Here is a 23,554-nt window from a genome sequence, read left to right on the forward strand (position 1 = left end):
GAAGAAACCCACTACTGTTTGATTACACTATTAGGGAGAAATCACTAAAACATTAACTACTGTAAAATAGCTAGGGGTACCACCTGGAGTAACCTAATGTAGAATAACAACATAAAACAAATCACAGGAAAAGCAAATGCCAGGCTGGAATTCGACACAGGAAGTTTGTTCCACTATGTTTTAGTAAAAACTTTCCTGATTTTCAGTTGTCTGATGTAACATACATAAGTTATACTAGTCTTGTTACCTCACTTATATTTACAGTAATACTTTTTTACCATATCAATGTTTCAACAAAGTCTTTTGGACTACAAATGTAGTTCCTTGTTGCCTTATTATATTTGACAGTTTCATCTGTGAACCACTAATGCCAGCATGGCATCTGATCAGGAAAAGTGGTCACATTACATGTCAGGAAAAGTGACCAAGTTGTTTACCCTGGCAAGTGGAATTGTATCAGATACTAGGACACCAAAAGATCTAGAAAGTAAGTCCAAAAATAAGAACAACAAACATGGGATTGCGATGGAATTTTCCAGATCACCCTGCTAGGTAGGGGAAAGTGGTCTCTTCATTAGACTTCAGAAGCATATAACTCCTATATATTATTTTTATTTTCACTTACAAATATTTGGTATGATACCTTGTAATATTTACATTCAAAAAGGGTAGGCAGTAAGCTTCTATTGATAACCATAATTTTGTGAAAGTTTCCCATAGAGTAGCCACCTTACCCCACCTTCCCCTAATTCATTCTTAAAAGAAGTGGCTTAAAGACACTTGTTTGACCAATTCTTGAGTATTATTCTTCAGTCTGGAACCAGCTTGAATTAATAGAAAAGACAGAGAAGATCCAAAAAGAGTGATTCATTTCATCATAGATCATTTAGTTGGTGTAAGAGCATTACATAGATGCTCAACAAACTCCAGTGGCAGATGCTAAAAATGAGGCATTATTCATCATGGAGAGGCTTATTATTGAAATTCCAAGAGGGTACATTCTGGGAACATTTAGGCAACATATACCCCCCTCCCCACCCCCCCACATATGCCTCACAAAATTACCATGGTAAGAAAGTTAGAAAGCTCATACAGAGGTTTACTGATAGTCATTCCTCCAATATGCCATTTGCAGGTAGGGGAAAAGGTATTGACACCAGAAATCCCCTCTGCCACAAACTGTAAGGTGGCTTGCAGAGTATAGATGTTGTCACAGCTGCTGTTGTATCAGTAGCTGTATCAGCTGCCAGTTCTACTCTTGTTGCTAAGCTAATCACAGCTGCAGCACCTGTTGTATTTGCTGCTGCAGTTCCACCTGCTGTTTCCACAAATCCTAAAACTGTGTATTTATACTGAAATAATATCAGCAATTTAGGAGCTGTCATTTTTGCCACTTTCTTTCATACTCGACAGTAACTAAGTCTGGAACATTGTGAAACCAGTGAAGGTGTATAGGTAAATGAGTGCCGAAATAGTAGCAGAAATGTACAACTTTTGCTCAGAGCAGAGAATCTGCAAATAATAGAACATTAATACATGTGGTGCTTGCCAGAAGAATATTCACAGAGTTAAATAAGAACTATATTGGTGTCTAAAATTAAAGCAACACACTGTTCTTTCCCTGTCCTGTGTCTAATCCATGATATAATCATATCAACTATTAACCACATGTCTGTATAGTCATGTTCTGCATGGTAAGATGGCATTCTGGTCAGTGGATAACCAAACCAACAATGATGTCAGGGCACCTATGAAACGAGGTAGCATTTGCTGAGTAGCCCACATCCTCAATTGCTGTGTACACTGCCACAGATGGTGCATTACGTCACAGAGAAGTTGCCTACCAGGACTCTCTGCAGTGGAGGATCATAGAAAGAAAGGGAGCAGAACAGTTACAAACTTATTTGGCCCCATGGCTTAATGTGAATCATTCTGCTGTTTCTCAGATGTGGCAACAGTTTATAGAGACCAAAACTGTATCCCAAAGACTAGGGCAGGTCAGACCACTTGTGTCTTCAGAACAGAGGACTGTTATTTGGCTGTAAGGCACGACATTACTGCCTTAATGCTGCACAGTAACTGGCATGTGAGCATGCGGCATCCACTAGACATGTTGTAACAGGACAAATGGTGTGTAGAAGACTGTGGAAGAGTGGCCTTTATTGTTGGAGACATCCTGCAAGTGTACCTCTGCCATGTCTTCACAGAAGGGAAGGTCTGGCCTGGAGTCATCAACCTGCCACCTGGACAGACAAACAGTGGGCCAATGTTGCTTTCACAGATGAGTCCTGATTTAGTCTGGAGAGTGATTCTGGATGGATTTGCATCTGAATGGAATGTGGAACATGATTTTGGGACTCAAACATTGTGGAAAGAGACTGAGATTGAGGAGGATTGTAGGAGGTGTTGTAACAAGATCTTGGGACCTCATTTAAAGTTGTTGCGAGGTGCTGTGGGCCCAAACATTTTATTTATGGACAATAATGCTTGACCTTATAGAGCACAAGTGGTTGATGTTTCCTTCAAAATGGAAAATATTGCACACATGGTGTGGCCTACTCACTCTCCTGATTTGAATCCCATAGAGCATGTCTGTGATGCACTAGGGGGACATTTTGCATCACGTCAGCATCCACCCAACTCTCCAAGACTGTGAGTAGCTCTGCAGGAAGAATGGGCATTACTGCCACAACACGAGACTCATGACATCATTCACAGCATGTCCCATTATTGTCAGGCCTGTATTGCTGCCAGAGGTGGTCACACCCCATACTGAGCACATTAACCAGTTGTTGGAATGTGTGTGCAAATCCATCAAGTTTGCCAGCCGCTGTGGCCGAGTGGTTCTAGGTGCTTCAGTCCGGAACTGTGCTGCTGCTATGGTTGCAGGTTCAAATCCTGCCCCAGGCGTGGATGTGTGTGATGTCCTTAGGTTAGTTAGGTTTAAGGAGGTAACAGAAGAAATACTGAATTTGATTGATGAAAGGAGAAAATATAAAAATGCAGTAAATGAAGCAGCCAAAAAGGAGTACAAACATCTCAAATATGAGATGAACAGTAAGTGCAAAATGGCTAAGCAGGAATGGATAGAGGACAAATGTAAGGATGTAAAGGCATATATCACTAGGGTTAAGATAGATACTGACCAGAGGAAAATTAAAGAGACCTTTGGAGAAAAAAGAGCCACCTGTATGAATATCAAGAGCTCAGATGGAAAACCAGTCCTAAGCAAAGAAGGTAAAGGAGAAAGGTGGAAGGAGTATATACAGGATCTATACAAGGGCGATGCACTTCAGGAGAATATTACAGAAATGGAAGAGGACGTAGATGAAGATGAAATGGGAAACATGATACTACACGAAGAATTTGTCAGAGCAATGAAAGACGTAAGTAAAAACAAGGCCCTGGGAGTAGACAACATTCTATTACAGCTACTGATAGCCTTGGGAGAGCCAGCCATGACAAAACTCTACCATCTAGTGAGGAAAATGAATGAGATAGGCAAAATATCCTCAGACTCCAAGAAGAATATAGTAATTCCAATCCCAAAGAAAGCAGGTGTTGACAGGTATAAACTTTACCAAACTATCAGTTTAATAATTCACAGCTACAAAGTACCAACACAAATTCTTTACAGACAAATGGAATAACTGGTAGAAGCCAACCTTGGGGAAGATCAATTTGGATTCGGTAGAAAAGTTGGAACATGTGAGGCAATACTGACCCTATGACAATGTTAGAAGATAGCTTAAGGAAAGCCAGACCTACATTTCTGGCATTTGCAGACATAGAGAAAGCTTTTGACAATGTTGACTAGAATACTCTCTTTCAAATTCTGAAGGTGGCAGGGTTAAAATACAAGGAGTGAAAGGCTATTTACAATCTGTACAGAAACCACATGGTAGATATAAGAGTCAAGGTGCATGAAAGCAAAGCAGTGGTTTGGAAGGGAGTGAGACAGGGTTGTAGCCTATCCACAATGTTATTCAATCTGTATATTGAGCAAGCAGCAAAGGAAACAAAAAAAAATTGAGTAGGAATTAAAATACATGGAGAAGAAATAAAAACCTTGCATTTTGCCGATGACATTGCAATACTGTCAGAGACAACAAACAACCTGGAAGAACAGTTGAACAGAATGGACAGTGTCTTGAAAGGAGAATATAAGATGAACGTCAATAAAAGCAAAATGAGGATAATGCAATGTAGTAGAATTAAATAAGGTGATGCTGAGGGAATCAGATTAGGAAATGAGACACTTAAAGTAGTAGATGAGTTTTGCTATTTGGGGAGAAAAATAACTGATGATAGTCAAAATAGAGAGGACATAAAATGTAGACCAGCTATGGCAACGAAAGTGTTTCTGAAGGAGAGAAATTTGATAACATTGAGTAAAGATTTAAGTCTCAGTAAGTCTTCTTTGAAAGTATTTGTTTGGAGTGAAACATGGAAGTGAAACATGGACAATAAATAGTTTAGACAAGAAGAAAATAGAAGCTTTCAAAATATGGTGCTACAGAAGAATGCTGAAGATTAGGTGGGTAGACCACATAGCTAATGAGGAGGTACTGAATAGAATTGGGTAGAAGAGGAATTTGTGGCACAACTTGACTATAAGGAGGGATAAGTTGGTAGGACACATTATGAGACACCAAGGGATCACCAATTTAGTATTGGAGGGAAGGGTGGAGTGTAAAAATCAGAGAGAGAGACCAAGAGATAAATAAACTAAGCAGATTCAGAAGGATGTAGGTTGCAGTAGTTACTCAGAGATGAAGAAGCTTGCACAGGACAGAATAGCATGGTGAGCTGCATCAAACCAGTCTCTGGACTGAAGACCACAACAACAACAACATAGAGGTATCATGGCTCAACATTTCTACAGGGAAATGGCTTGTTGAATCCATTTCACACTGAGCTGCTGCACTGCACTAGTAAAAGGAGGTCCAACATGATATTAGGAGGTATTCCATAACTTTTCTCACCTCAGTGTAAAGCATAAACAAATTAGAAGCCATGTTGTGATAAGCCAGGTAAAGTTTACAATGTAAACAAAGATGAGCTTGCTCATATACCTATATCTAGATGACAGATCACTGATGGCTTCATAAAAAACACAGCAGTGAGTGTCACAGAGTGTGCCTATTGCACTCATTTTATGTGCACATTGCGAGACTGTCTTAAAGTCTTCCATCAGGGAGACTAGTGGCATCTCAGCCATCTTGTCCAAGCACTACTGCCAAGATGGGTTATTAAAGATCTGCATCAAAAAAGTAAGAACTTCAGAATGCACTGACTCACATAAGTCTAACAATAGAAGGAATCAAATTAGGGGAACTCTAGGTACTACTGTAACTGCAGCATCATAGAAAGATTCTTGGTATGGCTGATGAAGGTTAGTTCTACTATTTAAGACAGATGAAATATGATTTCGTTGTTGGAACTTGTAAATTCTCATAACATCTTATACTGGGCAACCACAAATCTCAACCTTGTGCATGAGTAATCCCTACATGGAAACATAATTAAGTGTTGTTTTAGCCACATATTCTTTAAAAAAAATGTTCTCATGGGTTTTTACAGTTCATATGGATAAATTTAAATTACAACTGACAGAAAACAAGTACAAATACTGACACATTCACAAATTTCATTTTTTTGTAGAAAATGGCTGAAAGTATAAACAGTACCCACATATTACTGTGAGTGATTAATGTAGCATCAGGTAATGAACAATATTAAGCTCATACACTACATTAATACTTTAAAGACCCAAGCCACAGAAATAGTCATGGAATACATTCATAATGGAAGTATGATTTTACATTTTTTCACTGTATGATGATTTTAAAATCTGCTTCAGTATTCAGCAGGGTGCCTTTATCTGGGTGATGCAACACTTTTACCTTATTGCTACTCTTTAGATGGAGACTGGAGGGGAGAGGGGTGGGTTATGCAAAGTTGGGGAATAAGCCATGTTCTTCAGCCCCTGTGCCTTGACCATAGGCCTCAAAATGATGCCGCTGTGGAAGAGCCAGATTTGTGACGTGTGCCCTTAGCTACTTAATTGACATGATGTGAGTGAATCTTCCCACAGAGTGCCATTGTGCTTACAGCACACTCAATGATATGCTGCAACCCTTACAGAGTTGGTAGCCATTATCTTTATCTATAAGTTCAACATACAGCTAGATCTCTAGAGACTCTTATAGTATGCAGTCCCAGAATGTGTTAGCCTGTTTTAACAAATTGGTGCTTGGTATGACCATTAGAGGTGGAGCAAACTCTGAGTTGACTTTGTTGATTGTTCTTTATTCAAGTGATGCATATGCTATAGGTATCTTTTCTGCACTGTCAGGATAGTTTGAGCTTTGTACATTTTCCTGTACTTGCATGACACTTGGTAATTCTGTGGTTTCCAGAGTATTAGATCATATGTACAAGACTCCAAGTAGAATTCCATCTTAGGTGGTGGGCAGCCAGAGTAGTCTTCCAATTTTTGCTGATGTGTTCAGAATGTAACAGATAAACACTATCACAACACGTCTTTCCTTCCTCTGCAAGCTGTGATGCAAGTGTCTTCAGATTTATGGGATGCTGGATATCATGGTTGCTATAATTTTTCTTATGGAAAATGGTCTGTAGCTCTGCAGTTCCACTCTTAAACTCTTTTTTGTCAGAGAGCCTGTGAATCAAATGTGCTTAGGAGCACTTCTAAATCTACAGGACTACTCTGTAATTCATACTTAGTGCCTGGCAGGAAGTTCACTGATACACCTTCAGAATATTTCTCTGTGGTTCTGCTCTTGAACAGTGGGTGGGAAAAATGAACATTTAAATCTTTCTGAACAAGTTCTGAATTCCCCCAATTTATCATGATCCCATCTTCCTAAGTGGGTTGGTATCAATAAAATATTTTTGCCTTCAGAGGAGAAAGTTGGTATTTCGCTGTAATACAAAATGAGCTGCCCTCCTCTGGACTTTTTCGGTGTCCTCAGTCAATCCTCTCTGGTAAGGATCCCATATCACACAGCAATACTATAGCAGAGGATGAGCTAGTGTAGCATAGGTAGTCTGTTTAGTAGACATGTTACATCTTCTAAGTGTTCTGCCAATAAAATTCACTCTTTTTTTACCTTCCCCACAACATTATCTTTGTGATTGTTCCAAATTAAGTTATTATGATCATAATTCCTTGGTATATAGTTGAACTGACACTCTTTAGATTTCTGCGATTTATTGTTTAATTGAAGTTTAACAGATTTCTTTTAATACTGATGTGTATGACCTCACATTATTCTTTATTTACAGCCAATTGCTGCTTTTTGCACCATTTGGTTTTCATTTTCTAATGACGTTAATATATTATATATGACAGCATCATCCGCAAAAAAATCTAAGATGGCTGCTCATATTGCCTCCTAAAACATTTATATAGATTAGAAATAGCAGAGGGCCTATGAGACTTCATTGGGGAATCCCGGATATCAGTTCCATTCTACTCAATGACTCTCGATTGATAACTATGAACTGTGATTTTTCTGACAGCAAACTGTGATCCAGTTGCACAGCTGTAGTGAGGATGCATAACAGCTGGAAGCATATAACTATAAGCAGAGGCTTATGGTAAACACTTGCTGAGATGCCAAAACAGAATCATACCAACTTTTTTTGAAGGTCATTCATCATATCAGAACTTCAGCCACCACACAGGTCACTGGAAGTAGCATCCTGGCTCTGGAGAGGAAAAGGATCAACTACACATGGCACAGAGTTGCTGAGACCACAAGAGAACTCTTCATGCTTCATCTGCAGATGACGTCAACCTGTGCCCCAATCTGCGGCAATGGGTAGACACAGCCAGTTGATCTCCAGAAAACAGAGCAGGGTATTCAGCAACATGCAGGCAAGCTACAAAATACAAATGCCTTGTACCTAAATCAAAGGAAGAAGAGCCTCAGAGGACTTAAATCAATTGTAGAGGGAAAATAGTTGATGATACAGTTTTATCTGTACTCAGGAAGATATTAAATTTTTCACCAACTCTAACAGTACCAGCAGCAGATTTTATCAGTGCAGTGGAACAGGTTGCTCTTCCCCTCAATGTAGTAACAAAAATACAGCGTGAAATATGATACACACTTACAAGAGCCAAATTGTTCCATGGGGGAGAGGAAAACACTTGAATGCCTCCCAGAAGATTCTGAGACAGTAATCCATTCAGCAGGTCTTGCTACCACTTCAAGAATACAAGCAGAAAATGTACAACCTACTAAAGGATAATGGCTACAAAAAATGATCCAACCAACCAAGTGAAGAGGGAGACTACCAAAGTGCAGCAGATCACTATCAAAGATAAAACAATGAGGAAAACTTTGTCCAAAAGTGGCTTCTCCTTCTAGATTTTATGGATTACCTAAAGTTAATAAACAAGTGATGCTGCTCTGTACCATCATAAACAGTTTTGTTGCAACAATGTATGAAGTGGCAAAAACTTGCACAGTGATGCTCAGCTGCTTTGTTGGCAATTGTCAGCATCACATGTAGAAGTTCATGCATTTCATCCAGTGGCTTCAGAACTTTCAACTAGGCCAACATGATCTCATGGTGAGCTTGAATGTTGTTTCCCTCTTTACTAGGACATCTTTAAGAGACTCATTCCTTCAAAGATTCTTCTCTCGTTGATGGGCACAGTGTGAGAAAAATCATTGATAGTCTGTCAGATCATGATGCACAGCTAGTAATGCTGAAAGGAATAAGCCAAAGTAGGAAACAAAAGATTTAAAGACATGAGTATCTCTGCAAATCAATCATTAAAAAGGCAATCACAAAGGACAAGAAGTCTACAATACAGACAGTTTGGGACAAATAAAACTCATTTCCACAAATCTTTACCACTTTCTTTGACAGCTCTTTCACATTAAAAAGTATGAATGACATCAAGAGAATAGAAAACTGAGGAAAAAATCAAAACTAGATGGCCAGTTGTGAAAGAGGTATCAGGGCAGAATGTGGACACTCAGTATATTACAGAATGAACCTATTAGTGATTTACCATAGTTGTGCCAAAAATTTAATAATCTTTCTTGACAGTAGGTGGTAGGTTAAACCAGAAGTTTATTGGTACAGATAAACAAGCAGAATTTATAAAATTTGATATTCTGTGACAAATAATAGCTCATGCAGAAACACATAACAAACAAAGATGAAACTGAATAAGTTATTAATTCACTTAAAAGTAGAAACTCCATGGATAAGTTGAAATATCAAGTATTCTTATGGAAATCAGTGCACAATGTATTAATTCTGTACTCGTTCACAGGTGCAATGTGTCTTTCAGATATGGCCAGTTTCCTAACAGCTTGAAATACTCATTAGTAAAACCACTTTATAAAGAGGGAGAAAGACAGAATGCATTCAATTACTGGTACCACCATATGCCTTTGCTAACAGTGTTTCTAGAACTTTTTGAGAAAGCAATGTATAAGAGAGAAGTATCACATCACAGCCGAGATAATTTGTTGTCAGACTCAGCAAATTTCGTATACTGAGATATGGCTTCAGGAGAGGATTATCAACAGAAAGGCAATATATTCTTATTTATGTGAGGCATTATTAGGAAAAAATGACAACTTAAGGACGGCAGGTATTTTCTTTGATTTAACAAAAGCATTTCATTGTATGGACCGTGCAATAGTTTTACATAAGTTGGAACAGTATGTTATTAGGGACACAATAGTGGTTCACTTCATGACTGGCAGTCAGGAAGCAAATCATTGTCCTTCAGTGTTAAAGTCATGAGGGGATGGCAGGCCGCTTCTAGACAGGACTGGGCAGTGGCAGGGGGTCATGGTGAGAATGCAAGCTAGTGGTAGCTCATTAAAAGATTGTCAACAAGCCAGTCACTTTATTACAACTTATGAAGCTACACTCAGATGCTGTGGGGTAACAGCATGCATGGTGTACCATCAGTTGGCATCCAAATGGCAAGTCCTGATGATGCGACCCAGAATGCTGATGCCTATGGCCAGCTAGCAGCATGCACACCATTTCCATATGCCACACTCAGTGTTTGCCATTAGAGGCACAGCAGATGACCGGAACACCTGCAGAGACTGCAGCTTTCTGGTGAGAAATCCCACCTCTGCGTGTGATGGTGCAAGGTGTCAAAGTGCTCATACCAGTATCCAAGTGGCACTTGCATCAGCAGATAGTACCATGGTGGCAAATGGCTGAGCTCATGGTGGCTGCATGCTCTCCCATGGTGCAGCAGTGTGTGGCATAGCCCTTCATGACAGTCATTCAGCTGAGCTGTGAATATCTCTGTTAAAAAGTCACAGTTATTTATAGAAGATAGTGTCACATTCTTTGTGTTGTGGCATAGCTTTCAGTCATGTTCCCAACTACATTTATCTGGCTCCCAACGGGGAAACCACTTGGTCGATTTTGTATGACCCTTGCCTTATTGCTGCACTTGCTTGTTCATGGTGCTGGATCTGATCTGTCTTGCACACAAGAAAACTCTCTTGCTATAATAAGTATGCTGACATCATGTGCCTGCCACATGCCTGCGACTGCTATGAGGTCTGTTCAAAAAATTTCAGAACTTCATCCACAAAATTTTTCTTACTTATTGTGCATGATCTGCTTCAAAATACTCTCACTCACAATTGATACACTGCTCCAAGTGATGTTTCCACTTCCAGAAGCAGTCTTGATATGCCTCTTGCTGGATCATGCAACTTGCCATCTGCGAATTTTTTTTTCATCTCATCTATCATTGCAAATATTTATCCTTTCAATGGGGTTTCCAACTTTGGAAATAAAAAAAGGTCCATAGGGGCCAGATCTGGAGACTGTGGAGGATGAGGCAGCATTGTGACTTTGTTTTTTGTGTAATAGTCACGCACCAACAAGGATGAATGTGCAGATGCGTTATCGTGATGCAAGAGCCGTGAATTGTCTTGCCACACTTCAGGCTGTTTCCTCTCCACATTTTTCACAGGCATTGCCACAAATCCTAATAGTACCATCAATTAACAGTTTGTCCCTCTGGCACAAATTCATTATGAACTAATACTTCAAAGTCAAAGAAAACTATCAGCATGGCTTTGACATTTGACCTGACCTGATGAGCTTTTTTTGGCCTTGGAAAAACCTTTCCTGACACATTGTGAGGTTTAACTCATGAGCCATGGGACAAACTTAGCAGCAACATGTTGCATTCCAAGATGCTGTGTCAGGATTGCATAACATGATCCAACTGAAATGTTAAATTCTTCTTCAATCTCTCAAACAGCCAGTCTTTGATTGGCATACACAATTTCGTTGACATTCCTAACATGAGCATCATCAGTAGAATTCAAAAGGTGTCCTGAGTAAGGGTCATCTTTAACTTCCATCTGGCTATTTTTAAACTGTGTGGACCATTTGTAACATCATGTATGGCTTAATCACTCATCACCATAGGCACCCTGGATAATTTGATGTGTCTCTTTAAAGGTTTTCTTGAGTTTCACACAAAATTTAATACAGGTGTATTACTCCTCTAACTCTGGTATCTCAAAATTCACAAACTGTGTGATAAACATTCTACTTAATACGGCACTGAACAATAACTAACAGGTATGCAACAATGAAACTTCTGGCAGTTACACATTAAACACAGGCATTTGCAGGGATGCCAATCACATTTCACTTCCATTGGCATGAAATTATGAATGTTCCAGAGTTTTTTGAACAGACCTCATACAGTGCTGTGCTGCTATGCTTCCACGGAATTGCCAAAAAAATAGTGGTGGTGCTACATTACCAACCCTCCTCCCCCTTTCTTTCAAAGACCCAGCCCTTGGGCCACTACTCTGGACTGGACTGCAGCAAAATTCAACATCCACAGCCAACAATGTAAATATTTACAAAAATTTTCACTTCATAAGTACCAGGTAGTTTGAACCACAAGGTCCAGAGGCTGCAACTGTATGCTATGAAGCTTAGCCCACTAGATCCTTACTTACAACAACAAGGTTACATCTTTGCCATGCTGATTAGCAGTCCAATAGTTCCTGTGAGCATGTACAATACAACTTTCAACTAATAACTTCCCATTAGCCATATCATCTTGTAAACTCTCTGTATACTGTTTAACACATCACCCCACCACATTCAAGATCATTATGGCTTGTTCAATAGTCTTATAACCTCTTAAATACTGTGGAATACATTTCTTACTACTACCCACATTACAATGTCACACATAAAATAATTATTTTTTACTTCTTACTTGCTACTTATAAAGAAGAATGGTACTGAAAAACTGTTTGCCTTTTAATAAATTATCATGAACGAAACTTCTTTAAAAGCACATTGTCTGGCTTTATTAAACTCTTATGCCCAGAATCTCTTTTTGTCTATCCAGAGGTTTTTCAGTCTGCTGTTTTGGAACTTTTCCCTGTGTAAATAGTTTCCCTCATGCTTTCCTATAAAACATACTCCCAGACCTTTCCTCACCCATGAATCACACATGGTACTACTACTCACAATACATCAACAGATAGTCATTGTAGCTTTAATCACAAACCGAATTCTTCCCAAAATGCTCAGCTTTCCAGTGCCCCTGATCACCTAAAGTAACTTTCTGGTGCCTTGTGGCACTGTATCATATGAATTAAATATTAGCATTTTTGTTCCCAGTTTAACCAATTTGTCCATTAAAATGGACAAACCTTGCAACAGGAATCTGCTGGTTTGCCTAGCTGGAATTTTGTCCCCCTAAATTTCATTGTTTGCACAAAAAGGTCAATTTTGCATGAAGTTTGGGCAGAAAGTTTACTCTCTGATTTTCTTCGTACCCTTCACCTACCTTACACTCATTGTGCACATCAGACTGCTGCAGTGTTGTGAACAGGTCATAACACACATCATCAGCTTGCTCTGCAAGGTTGTGAACTAATGCTCACACTACCATAGCATTCTGAACCCCATGCATACCTTCCTCAGCAGATTCCACCTTGCTGATTTGATCACAAACTTCACAAATACATTGCTTCTTCCTTTTCATAAGTTCACCCTGATTCTGAGGAAATATATGCATTTGTACAATTTATTCCACAACATCTGCAGCACAACTATCAACTATGTGCATTCTCTATAGTACCTACAACATCATCATCATTCGCTGTTCCACTCTACACAACCCAAGAATCAGTGGCATGTACACTTCCATGTGCATCTGGCCCAGACTCCATAGCTTCTAAACAACACCCATTATCACCCAATGGGATAGAAACTACTGCACTTAAATTACTTAGGTTGCTATCCACATGCTTATTTTCTTTGGTGCAGCCCACACTTGCTTCTTATGGCACTACAGCTACCTTAGCCTTCACAGTTCAATGTGATTTCAGACCTAATATTCCCTCATTACTCCTTTCAACATCCATAATATTAGTACCTCTTGTAGTGAGCCAACTTTGCACATCATCTCCCTCTTCACTATTTATCTTAATTACCCCATTCAAGAGACTATCTGACCAGATTATGACCTACTCCTAACAGAGTTGAGAAGCTCAATTACATAAATGGTTGTTGGACATACTGCAGGAGCAGGTAAACTAGACACAAACCTCTTCCCCTATCTTTCAGTTTTCTTCTTCTTGCTCCTCTCTGTCCCTTCTCTCCATCCTCTCAAAATCTTCCTATTCTTTATCTCCTCCCCCTCCCCTCCCCCCATTTTAACCCACCAGTCACTGAATCTTCTCTGCACCTCATCTGAATACTCCAGAGTATTGTGGAAAGCTATTTCATCAAAATTTTCTCTTCTTAATTTTTCTCATCTTAATTTCCATTTCTTAAGCTTCCTTTCACAGGATGTGCTAGTACTTTCTAAGTTTATCTTGACTGCTTTGTTCATACTTTTTGCAATCTTGTATCAGTAATTTCACAATATGATATGGCTAGGGATTGAGCTTATTGTGAGTAGACACAAAGAGAACTGACTGCTGTCCATAAACAGCTGGATGCTGCATTGGCTGTGGTCAACAGGCTTATGGCTAATGCTCAAAGCTGCCATAACAGTGGGGCACTGGTGATGAGACCTGTGACACCTTTGGTGCCATTGGAATCCACTGGTGACCTGGTTGTCACTGCATCTTTCAATATGCAATATCTGAAAGTCTGTCATCACTCAAGAGTGAGTGGCAGACAGTGGTGGGTTTGCATGTCACCAGGTGGAAGGCAAAATAGGGAATGTGCTGCATGACTGGCTCCTTATGTGTGAGTAACAGGTATAAGGTACTAACCTGAGCCAGCATGGGCACCACTCCTGTTGAGCCAGTGGCCGATTCTCCCGCCTGGTCCAGACAAGTACTCGGGGTGAGGATGGGTATTCTAGGCATTGGGAGCTGCAATATTAGGTGGAGCCTCTCAGGGAAATAGCATGCAGGGTGGAAAAGAATGCCAATGTGCACTCGGTATGTTTGGCGGGACATCTCGTACATGACATGGAAGAGACTCTGTCAGTGGCTATCAAGTGCACTGACTGGCTGCAAACAATGGAACATGCTGCCACGAATTATGCCTGCCATCATCAGCTCTTTTCAGCAGGTGGCTGATTTGGTGAAGGCAACTAGTACTGCACACAGAGTGCAGGCTAAACTGTCTACTTGTTGCATTATACCCAGGGTTGATCACAGTTCTCTGGTTTGGAGCAGAGTGAAAGGTCTTAACCAGAGGCTCAAACAACTCTGTGATGGTATCAGATGTTAATTTCTCAACTTTTACTATTGGATGGAGAACTGTAGTGTTCCCCTTAGTAGGTCAGACGTGCACTATGTAAAAGAATATATTGGCTACTAGAGTAATGGAGTACATGTGGCAGGAATGTGAGTGTTTTCAAGCTTAGAGAAACTGCCCTTGCGATCAGAGATGAATTGCCTGGTGCCAGAGACAGGACTCCATGTGACATTATTCTGAATGTCTTGTCTGAAAATTACTTTGAGCAGATAGAGAACCAACTCATGAAGGTAACATCTTAGACCTCCTAGCAACAAACAGACCTGAACTTTTCAACCAGTTAACTCAGAGGAAGGTATCAGTGATCATTAGGCTGTGATAGCAACTATGACTACAGGTTTTATAAGGAATGTTAAGAAAGGTAGGAAGATATTTTTGCTTAGCAAGTGTGACAGGATACAAACTGCAGAGTTTCTGAGTAGGCTGCATCAAATATACAGTGACGAGGATGAAGATGTGAAGCACAAATGGAAAAAATTCAAAAGCATTGTTCAATGTGCTTTAGACAAGTCTGTTCTGAGGAAGGTCTTAGGGCATGGTAAAGACCCACTGTCATTTAATAGCTCTGTTAGAAAAGTGCTTCATAAACAAAGAGAGCTTTTTGTAATGACATAATAAAATAAAAGACAGTAATGTACCAGGAATCTGCTATAACAGTTAATTGCAATTACATTAGCAATAGGCCTATTTCAGCATTATTACAATTATCAGTCTATCTGCAACCAAATACACTTTGTTAAAAGTCATAACATTATAACTAATAACAGTTTTGTTTTATTGTGTGCTAGTACTTACTTCTATATTTCATTGTGGCTCTCTTATAATCCCACTGTTGTTTAGGTTATTTTCAACTATAGCCAAGTTTTTAAATACACTCCTGGAAATTGAAATAAGAACACCGTGAATTCATTGTCCCAGGAAGGGGAAACTTTATTGACACATTCCTGGGGTCAGATACATCACATGATCACACTGACAGAACCACAGGCACATAGACACAGGCAACAGAGCATGCACAATGTCGGCACTAGTACAGTGTATATCCACCTTTCGCAGCAATGCAGGCTGCTATTCTCCCATGGAGACGATCGTAGAGATGCTGGATGTAGTCCTGTGGAACGGCTTGCCATGCCATTTCCACCTGGTGCCTCAGTTGGACCAGCGTTCGTGCTGGACGTGCAGACCATGTGAGACGATGCTTCATCCAGTCCCAAACATGCTCAATGGAGGACAGATCCGGAGATCTTGCTGGCCAGGGTAGTTGACTTACACCTTCTAGAGCACGTTGGGTGGCACGGGATACATGCGGACGTGCATTGTCCTGTTGGAACAGCAAGTTCCCTTGCCGGTCTAGGAATGGTAGAACGATGGGTTCGATGATGGTTTGGATGTACCGTGCACTATTCAGAGTCCCCTCGACGATCACCAGTGGTGTACGGCCAGTGTAGGAGATCGCTCCCTACACCATGATGCCGGGTGTTGGCCCTGTGTGCCTCGGTCGTATGCAGTCCTGATTGTGGCGCTCACCTGCACGGTGCCAAACACGCATACGACCATCATTGGCACCAAGGCAGAAGCGACTCTCATCGCTGAAGACGACACGTCTCCATTCGTCCCTCCATTCACGCCTGTCGCGACACCACTGGAGGCGGGCTGCACGATGTTGGGGTGTGAGCGGAAGACGGCCTAACGGTGTTCGGGGCCGTAGCCCAGCTTCATGGAGACGGTTGTGAATGGTCCTCGCTGATACCCCAGGAGCAACAGTGTCCCTAATTTGCTGGGAAGTGGCGGTGCGGTCCCCTACGGCACTGCGTAGGATCCTACGGTCTTGGCGTGCATCCGTGCGTCGCTGCGGTCCGGTCCCAGGTCGACGGGCACGTGCACCTTCCGCCGACCACTGGCAACAACATCGATGTACTGTGGAGACCTCATGCCCCACGTGTTGAGCAATTCGGCGGTACGTCCACCCGGCCTCCCGCATGCCCACTATACGCCCTCGCTCAAAGTCCGTCAACTGCACATACGGTTCACGTCCACGCTGTCGCGGCATGCTACCAGTGTTAAAGACTGCGATGGAGCTCCGTATGCCATGGCAAACTGGCTGACACTGACGGCGGCGGTGCACAAATGCTGCGCAGCTAGCGCCATTCGACGGCCAACACCGCGGTTCCTGGTGTGTCCGCTGTGCCGTGCGTGTGATCATTGCTTGTACAGCCCTCTCGCAGTGTCCGGAGCAAGTATGGTGGGTCTGACACACCGGTGTCAATGTGTTCTTTTTTCCATTTCCAGGAGTGTATTTATATTAATTTCTATTAATTGCTATTGTTTTCAGATGTAAGCTTGGTCTTTTATTGCTTGTACATAATGTAGTGACAACTAATCCAGCAATGCTGTATGGTTACAATTTGTTTATTCATTTGTAATTATCTATGAACTAGCTGTCAATTATAGCTGTCAAAACATCAACAGTAGTTATAAGCAATAAAAGGCCTAGATTACATCTGTGAAAAAAAGCAACTAATAGAAATTAAGATAAATATTTAAAAACTTGGCTACAGTTGAAAACAAGCTATGCAACAGTAAGATTATAATACAGCAACAGTGCCACAATGCAATACGGAAGCAAGTACTAGCACACAGTAAAGCAAAATTGTATTTAGCTATAATATTACAACTTTTAACAAAGTGTATTTGGTTGCAGATAGCCTGATGATGGAGATAATGCCAAAAGAGGCCTATTGCTAATGTAATTGAAATTAACAATTATAACAGCATTTTGGTACATTATCATCTTTTATTTTATTATGTCATTACAAGATATCTACCATGCTATGGGCCCCAGAGAAAATAAAAAGATAAAGAGAGCTTCATCTCAGATTCAAGAAGAGTCAGAACCCAGCTGCAAACAAAAGATGAATGAAACAAAAATGAGTGTACAGAGAGTAATGACAGAAGCAGTCAATGACATTGAAAGCAAAATTTTGTCACCTGATCTGGGAATAATAAATGTTTTGGTCTTCTGTAAAATCATTAAGTGGTTTGAAATCACTTATTAATTCACTCAAAAGACCATATAACACTGAAATTGACAATAAAAGAGAGAAGATTGAACTACTGTATTTGATCTGCTGAAATTATTTCGCCACAGAAGATTTAACGCAGTCCCTCTTCTCAGTCATCATATGAATGTTAAAATAGCAGATATTGAGATAGTCAATCAGGGAATAGAAAAGCAACTACAGTTGCTTTGTAGGGGAAAGGCATCTGCACCAGATGAGATACCTATAAGATTCTACAAAGAGCATGCAAAAGAACTTGCTCCCTTTCTAGCAGCAGTTTATCACAAGTCACTGGAGTATTGAGGGCTACCTAGCAACTGGACAAAATTTCAAGTCATTCCCATGTTCAAGAAGGGCCGTAGGATAGATGCACACAATTGTAGATGTATATAATTGACATCAATCTGTTGTACAATTATGGAACACGTTTTATGCTCAAGAATCATGACGTTTCTGGAGAACAAAGATTTCCTTGTATAAAGCAACATGGATTCTGCAACAGAGATCTTGCAAAACTCAGCTCACTCTGTTCCTTCAATGAGACTCATAGCACTGTAGACAGCGGTAATCAGGTTGATGCCATGTTCCTTGACTTCAGGAAGGCATCTGACTCCATGTTGCACAGCTGTTTAGCGAGAAAAATATGAACTTATTAAGTACTGGACCAGATTTGTGACTGGATTCAAGAATTTTAGTCAGACAGAACTCAACGCACTGCTCTTAATGGAACAAAATCAACAGATGTAAAGGTAATTTCTGGTGTATCCAAAATGGCTCTGAGCACTATGCGACTGAACTTCTAAGGTCATCAGTCGCCTAGAACTTAGAACTAATTAAACCTAACTAACCTTAGGACATCACACACATCCATGCCCAAGGCAGGATTCGAACCTGTGAACGTAGCGGTCACGCGGTTCCAGACTGAAGTGCCTTTAACCGCACGGCCACACCGGCTGGCAAAAATGGCTCTGAGCACTATGGGGCTCAACATCTTAGGTCATAAGTCCCCTAGAACATAGAATACTTACACCTAACTAACCTAAGGACATCACACACACCCATGCCCGAGGCAGGATTCGAACCTGCGACCGTAGCAGTCCCGCGGTTCCGGACTGCAGCGCCAGAACCGCTAGACCACCACGGCCGGCGGGTGTATCCCAAGGAAGTGTAATAGGACCAGTATTGTTTACAATGTATATAAATAATCTACTAGAAAACATCAGATGCTCTTTAAGACTGTTCACAGATGATGTGGTTATCTATAACAAAGTAGCAATGCCAGGAGACAGTATCACTTTGAAGAATGACCTGCACAGGACTGATGAATGGCATAGGCTCTGGCAGTTCACCCTGAATGTAAATAAATATATATATTTTGCATACCTTGTGGAAGAAATCCAGTCCTGCACAACTAGACTATTGATGGAAACAGTATCTGCCACAAAATATCTAGGAGTAACTATTCAAAGTGATCTTAAGTGGAATGACCATATAAAACAGATAATAGCAAAAACAGACACCAGACTGATGTTCATAGGAAGAATCTTAAGGAAATGTAACTCATTCATGAAGGAAGTGGCTTATAAGGTACTTCCTTGACTGATACTTGAGCACTGTTCATCAACATGGAACCACAACAGGACTGATAGTAGTGGTATAGAAGATTCGATTCAGAGTGGTGCATTTCATCATGTGGTCATTTAGTCATAGTAGTAGGAGAGTGTTACTGATATGATCAACAAACATCACTGGCAGATAATACAAGAGAGGTGTCAAGCATCACAGAGAGGTTTACTATTGAAATTTTGAGAGAACACTTTCCAGGAAAAGTCAGACAATATATTAATTAATCCCACATACATCTCACATAATGCCCATGATGAGAAAATTCAAGAAATTAGATCCAATACAGAGATGTAATACAATCATTCTTCCCATGCACCATTTGCAAGTGAAAGAGGGTAGGGTAATGGTACAAGAAAGTACCCTCTGCCACTCACCATGACAGGCTTCTGGAGTATGATGTGAATGCAGATGTTCCTTCCCCCCAGACCAAAGTGTTCCCAGTCTCTTAGACAACTTTGCATAGCCTACTTCCATCTGATCCCCTTTGGCTGCTACAATTTTTAACTCCTCCTCTGTAGTAGCACCTTGTGGTACTGAAAACCCCAGTCCCAGTGGTACTGACCTCAACAACAGTGCCCACTCCAAAGAATGCAAACTAACTCACATTTCTTACAATTCCCATACTCTGCTTTCATGAAAACTCTAATTAATAAACACAACATAGCAAAATAAAGTCAAACAGAGGACACTTAACTGAAACATGATCATAATACTTCCTACTGTAATTTAACTGCTCTGCCTGACCAGCTGCTCATTCCCATTATTTTATACACTGAGAACAATGAATACTTTTGACAGCACTCAGTTTCACCTCCTTGATTTCTACACATGGTTAACACCTTACATATTCGTAGACAATGAGCCACTCTCCCTGCTCGTGATAACACATATTGTGAAACTAATATGCTTATTTACACACCCACAGAACACTGCCTGTGACTCCCCACCACATACTAAGTTCATAAATTTAATTACACACTTGAAAAAGACCCATTGACACTCCATGATACCTCCAGCAAAAACAAGTTAGTGACCCATAAAAGTCCCACTGCTGACACCAGCTGAAGTCAATCAAGAAGAGGGTGTTAGCCTCCAAATGGGAAGTCCTGCCTCTGTATGTGGTGGCATGTGGCACCATCAGTGCCCACACCAGCATACAAGGGAGGCAGCTCTACTGCTCCAGTTATCTGTCCAGTCATGCATTTCATGCTGTGGGCGTGACACCAGTGGTGCAGGAGATAACCAGAACACTTGCAGAGCGTGCTAGCCTCCAAATGGCAAGTCCCATCTCTGTGAGTGGTGGTGTGTGTCACCATCAGTGTCCACACCAGCATAGAAGGGAGGGCATCTCTGCTGCTCCAGATATGACCTGATGCCTGCTTGGCATGAGTCGAGCTGCTGTTGGGCAAAAATGGAGTGACCAACCAGTGAGGTGGCGCAGTGGTTAGACACTGGACTCGCATTCGGGAGGACGACGGTTCAATCCTGCGTCCGGCCATCCTGATTTAGGTTTTCCGTGATTTCCCTAAATCACTCCAGGCAAATGCTGGGATGGTTCATTTCAAAGGGCATGGCCGACTTCCTTCCCTGTCCTTCCCTAATCCGATGAGACCGATGACCTCGCTGTCTGGTCTCCTTCCCCAAAAACAACAACAACCAGAAGGTGCACTTGGTACTAGCTGATGGTGCCATGGTGGCAGCTGGCCACACTCACAGTAGTTGCTCGCTGCTCCATGGTGTGGCAGTGTCCGTCATTGGCCCCTTGTCATAGTCAATCTGCTGCACTGTGAATATCTCTGATAGTAAATTACGGCAATTTATATGAGATAGTGGCTCATTTTTTGTGCTGAGGCATCATCTCTAGTCATATTCCTGACAATATTTCTGCAACCCACCAGTAGGTAAACTATTTGGGTCATTCTGTAAGACAATTGCTTTAGCACTGTGCTGGCTGGTTTGCAGTAGGGGGCCTGGTCTGTCTCACAATGTGAAAATAGCATTATTGCTGTAATCAGTATGCCAACATCCTATGCTTGCAAGTTGCCTATTGTTTCTGCAGTGCTGCACTGTGATGCTTCCACAGAACTGCCAATAAATGTCAATAAACAGGGAAGATTGAAATTTCTCATAAGAAGGAGAAATCCATAACTGCTTTGGAGAAATTTTAATACCCAAGATCTCATTCACTACTATTTATTCCTGATTACTGGTTTCAATAGTTAATACTGTCATCTTCAGATCTTTAAAAGACTTATTCTTATATGTACTGTTCCATTATGAATGTATAATGTCACTGTGGCACATGTGATGCAGTCAAAGTGAACAATATATATAACAACAAGTTTTCTAAAGATTAGAAAATGACAGTCTTAACTGATAAAATTGGTAATCAGGAATAAATAGTACTGACTCCAATCTTGGCCACTAAAATTGTCCAAAACAGGGAAGAGATTTGAATGAAACTGGCAATGTAAAGTGGGAGATGCCACAGAGTTCTGTTCTGAGTTCTACATCTACATCTACATCTACATCTACATCTACATGTCTACTCTGTAATTCACATTTAAGTGCTTGGCAGAGGGTTCATCAAACCACAATCATACTATCTCTCTACCATTCCACTCCCGAACAGCGCACGGGTAAAACGAACGTCTAAACCTTTCTGTTTGAGCTCTGATTTCTCTTATTTTATTTTGATGATCATTCCTACCTATGTAGGTTAGGCTCAACAAAATATTTTTGCATTCGGAAGAGAAAGTTGGTGACTGAAACTTCATAAATAGATCTCGCCGCGACGAAAAAGTCTTTGCTTTAATGACTTCCATCCCAGCTCGCGTATCATATCTGCCACACTCTCTCCCCTATTACGTGATAATACAAAACGAGCTGCCCTTTTTTGCACCCTTTTGATGTCCTCCGTCAATCCCACCTGGTAAGGATCCCACACCGTGCAGCAATATTCTAACAGAGGACAAACAAGTGTAGTATAAGCTGTCTCTTTAGTAGACTTGTTGCATCTTCTAAGTGTCCTGCCAATGAAACGCAACCGTTGGCTCGCCTTCCCAACAATATTATCTATGTGGTCTTTCCAACTGAAGTTGTTTGTAATTTTAACACCCAGGTACTTAGTTGAATTGACAGCCTTGAGAATTGTACTATTTATCAAGAAATCGAATTCCAACAGATTTCTTTTGGAACTCATGTGGATCACCTCACACTTTTCGTTATTTAGCATCAACTGCCACATGCCACACCATACAGCAATCTTTTCTAAATCGCTTTGCAACTGATACTGGTCTTCGGATGACCTTACTAGACAGTAAATTACAGCATCATCTGTGAACAACCTAAGAGAACTGCTCAGATTGTCACCCAGGTCCATTTATATAGATCAGGAACAGCAGAGGTCCCAGGATGCTTCCCTGGGGAACACCTGATATCACTTCAGTTTTATTCAATGATTTTCCATCTATTACTACAAACTGCGACCTTGCTGACAGGAAATCACGAATCCAGTCGCACAACTGAGATGATACCCCATAGGCTCGCAGCTTGATTAGAAGTTGCTTGTGAGGAACGGTGTCAAAAGCTTTCCAGGGATCTAGAAATACGGAATCAACTTGAGACCCCCTGTCGATAGCATCCATTACTTCATGCGAATAAAGAGCTAGCTGCGTTACACAAGAATGATGTTTTCTGAAACCATGCTGATCACGTATCAATAGATCATTCCCTTCGAGGTGATTCATAATGTTTGAATACAGTATATGCTCCAAAACCCTACTGCAAACCGACATCAATGATATAGGTCTGTAGTTCGATGGATTACTCCTACTACCCTTCTTAAACACTGGTGCGACCTGCGCTATTTTCCAATCTGTATGTACAGATCTATCGGTGAGCAAGTGGTTGTATATGATTGCTAAGTAGGGAGCTATTGTATCAGCGTAATCTGAAAGGAACCTAATCGGTATACAATCTGGACCTGAAGACTTGCCCGTATCAAGCGATTTGAGTTGCTTCGCAACCCCTAAGGTATCTACTTCTAAGAAACTCATGCTAGCAGCTGTTCGTGTTTC

Source organism: Schistocerca cancellata, chromosome 4, assembly GCF_023864275.1.
Source record: "Schistocerca cancellata isolate TAMUIC-IGC-003103 chromosome 4, iqSchCanc2.1, whole genome shotgun sequence".
NCBI lineage: Eukaryota > Metazoa > Arthropoda > Insecta > Orthoptera > Acrididae > Schistocerca > Schistocerca cancellata.